Below are 3,357 nucleotides of genomic sequence, written 5' to 3' on the forward strand. Positions count from 1 at the left end.
GGACAGGTCTGTTCTGCCCTTTTAAGAACATGATTAGTTGGGATTGACGCAATGGCAGTGGGTGGTCGTAACTTTCAACACTGTATACCTGATTAAAAGAATGCAGTTTTCTGTTGAGGTCTTTTTGTCGTCATAGATGTCGAACTTCAAAAGTAAGGATGTTTTTCCCAGAGAATTTACTTGTGGGTGACTTTGAGACTGGTATCAAGTGTTTGAAAGGTGGTTGATTTTGTGTTGCAGACAGTTGAACCCATAAGCTGATTAACCTTAGTTAGGATTGGAAATAGCTTGATTTCTCGCTTAGTGTTTCTCGATATCTGTAAGCATACTTAAATGAGTACATCCTGAACTACCTAAGTTATTTCTTAAGTATATTTTTCTATTCAAAATTTATTTTGTTCTGTTTGTGAAGGTGCAGATTTTATGTAGTGCGAAGGTCAAGTGCTCTCCATTAAGGTCTCCCTAGCCAAGCACCTGCCCTCTCCAGAGGTGGTCATTCTGTAGGTTACTTCTCTGTGTCAGGCAGTACCTGGGTTGTGAAGAAGATCAGTTCTTATGGGCTGTCTTTAAGTGCCATTTGTAGGTAAGTCAGTACAAGTGCATAGAGTTCTTATTTAGCCTTAATTTAGTGCAGGGATGGGCAGCGTAGTCCTACGGGCAGTATAAGGCCTGTGAAATCAATAGCAGCTAACATCACACACTTCACCAAAGAGAAGCAGTTCCAGCCATCACACTAGGGGTGTGTTCATTAAATGTTTGACCAGTATGGCTCCAGAATGATGTTATAAATATCCAAATGGCCCTTAGAAGAATAAAGGTTCCCCCAACTGCTTTTGTGAAACCCTTGCTGGTGCAGTGGGTAGGCCAGCTGATAAGTTGGTGAGTCAAACCCATAATTCTTATATGTAGGAGAAAGAGGTGGCTGTCTGTTACCATAAAGATTACAACTTTGAAAACAAATTGGGGGTGGGGATGGGGGAAGTTCTTCTCTGTTCTACTCAGTGGGTTGGGTTCACTTTGGGTTTTAGTGCAAGAAAAGGCTTGAAGCTTTTCCAGTGGTCTAAAAGCCACAGGAGCAGCAAGGGAAGATGATTGTGATGAAGGATTTGTTGTGAACTTGGGTTGGTTCAGTTAGTTCAAAGTGAGGGCACATTTCCATAATATTAAAGGGTAAGTCTCTGGTTCTTGACTCATGAACTTAACTGTATTTAAGAGCTCATTAGAGATTTGTGAGTTTGTAAGACCATGGGTGCCTTGGGGTGTACAAATATATAGTCCTTGATCTTAAGCTACTTATAGTGAAATAGAAATAAGAGATATGCTTGAACTTTATTTCACCACAACAGAAATGTTGTAAATGAAAAAAGAATAAGGTATACTTGAACCAGTGTCCAGAAGAGATTTATGTTTGCGATTAGTAGGAAAACAGCTTTTGTTTAAGTGTTGCCTTATTTATACAACATCTGCAAGTTTTGTTTTACATAATTTGAAAAGCAAGTTCTTAAGTCATTGTAGAAAGCTGGTACGGAAAAGCAAAACGCAAAAATGAAAAATTTTAAATCACTTAAGTATTACCAGGGCCTAACCAGTTAGAAATGTGTGTTCACCTTTCTAGACACTTCTGTGTACGTTAAACATGTCTATGAGTGGAACTCTATGATACATACTGTTTTGAGTTCAACAGTATAGATCATCTTTTAAAATATGTATATAATTCCTGGTTAGTTGACATCAACTTGATGGCAGAGTGAGTGATGTATCCCAAAACTAAAATTTTTGAGTAGTATGACAAAATAGAATCTTATTTTAAGAGAAAAGAAAATCAAAACTTTGAGATTAGGGGACTCATCCAATGTAGCATAATAAACTCACAATTGAGCCGATGTCAATTTAGTGACCCTATGAGCCCCTTAATTAAAAAAAACAAAACAAAACAATTGAAACATAAGGTTTCAAAAAGTTTATGAAAACCAAGAGGAAAGCGAGTTTTGGGAATAATGAGGGCAACAAATGCATAGATGTGCTTTACACAATTGATCTATGTATTGTGATGAATTGTATGAGCCCCAGTAAATTGATTAAAAAATAAATAAATAAAAATAAAAATGTTACCATTGGGGGGGGTTTATGAAAAAAACAAAACAAAAACAGAATTGAAAGGTAATGAAATTATTCCACCAATTCTTTGAAGCCTCCTATATTCAAATTTATATTGCCCCACTCTTTTCACATAAACACACCTAAACAAGAGCATGCTACGTAATTTAAAGAATACCTAAATACCCTGGCAGGGGAGACACCATGATCAAGAAGGTGGTTTTCCCAGGGCGAGGCTTATCCATTGCACTATGGGTGTGCTGACCCCTGCGATTTCCCCAATGTGGTAAACTGCATAATTTGTGGTAGTGAGGACTGCGTTCCCGCTCTCCCCTGAAAGAAAAGAAAAAAAAAAAAGAAAAAGAATACCTAACTACAGATCTTCCCCATTCAGTATACTTTATACAGTATATGTTAAGCCTTGAGTTTGACTGATTAACATGGGAAATCAAGGTCCTTTGTGTTTTCTTTAGTCAGTTCTGTTCAAGGGGTCTTCAGAAAGTTTGTGGGGGAAACTCCATTATCTTTCAACTCAAATTTTCCATGATTTTTTTTCATGAACCTTTTGAAACCTCTTAGTACATATGTGGTGTGAACTCTGAATTAAATGTTTGTTCCTTGCCTTGATTGTTTGAAAATTTGCCATAACTGGTAATCTTGGGTTTATTTGTTGTTAATATGTGATTGTATGCATATAAACTTTGTATATATAATTTTAACAAACTTTCTACAGATCGTTTATATTTTAAACTTTGAAATTGAGTCAAGTAGCTTTAAGATACCAATTTCATGTCCTGATTAAAAGGTAACTACATTTTGTGAATTGGGTAAATTATAACTCTACAATAGAGTCTTTGTAGATAGAGCACATCAGTTTGTGGTTTGAAGCTTATCTGTAATTTAATCAGAAGTGAATGTGACTTATTTTTATGAAATACATCAGAACATGCTGTTTTTGAAAGTACTACCTTGGGAAGCCTTATCTAAGCGTTGTTAATGGTCATATTTTTGATCGCCACTTTTCATATTTCTTTTATAAATCATTTAAACGCCTGAACAGTGATCTTTGCACCAAGAGAGGAACAGCCAAAGTTAAAGGTTGATCTTGATTTGGGTTTTATTAGAACCCCAAGCCCACTCCTGTGGAGTGGATTCTGACACACACACAGCAGGTGACCCTTTAGAACAGAGTAGAACTGCTCTATAGAGTTTTTGAGACTGTAAATCTGTACAGAAGCAGATGGTCACAGCTTTGTTCAG

The 3,357-nt window shown here is 36.6% G+C and overlaps 1 non-coding gene across 1 annotated transcript; it reads left to right on the top strand.

Moving 5' to 3' along the window:
- The first annotated feature begins 2,276 nt into the window (after nt 1–2,276).
- On the top strand, nt 2,277–2,432 carry LOC115871936. Its single transcript, XR_004047561.1, has one exon. It is a non-coding gene; the product is annotated as a U1 spliceosomal RNA (small nuclear RNA).
- The last annotated feature ends 925 nt before the right edge of the window (nt 2,433–3,357 follow it).

This window comes from Echinops telfairi, unplaced genomic scaffold (genome assembly GCF_000313985.2).
Source record: "Echinops telfairi isolate 266 unplaced genomic scaffold, ASM31398v2 ScPeMD7_7412;HRSCAF=8450, whole genome shotgun sequence".
NCBI classification, from domain to species: Eukaryota; Metazoa; Chordata; class Mammalia; order Afrosoricida; family Tenrecidae; genus Echinops; species Echinops telfairi.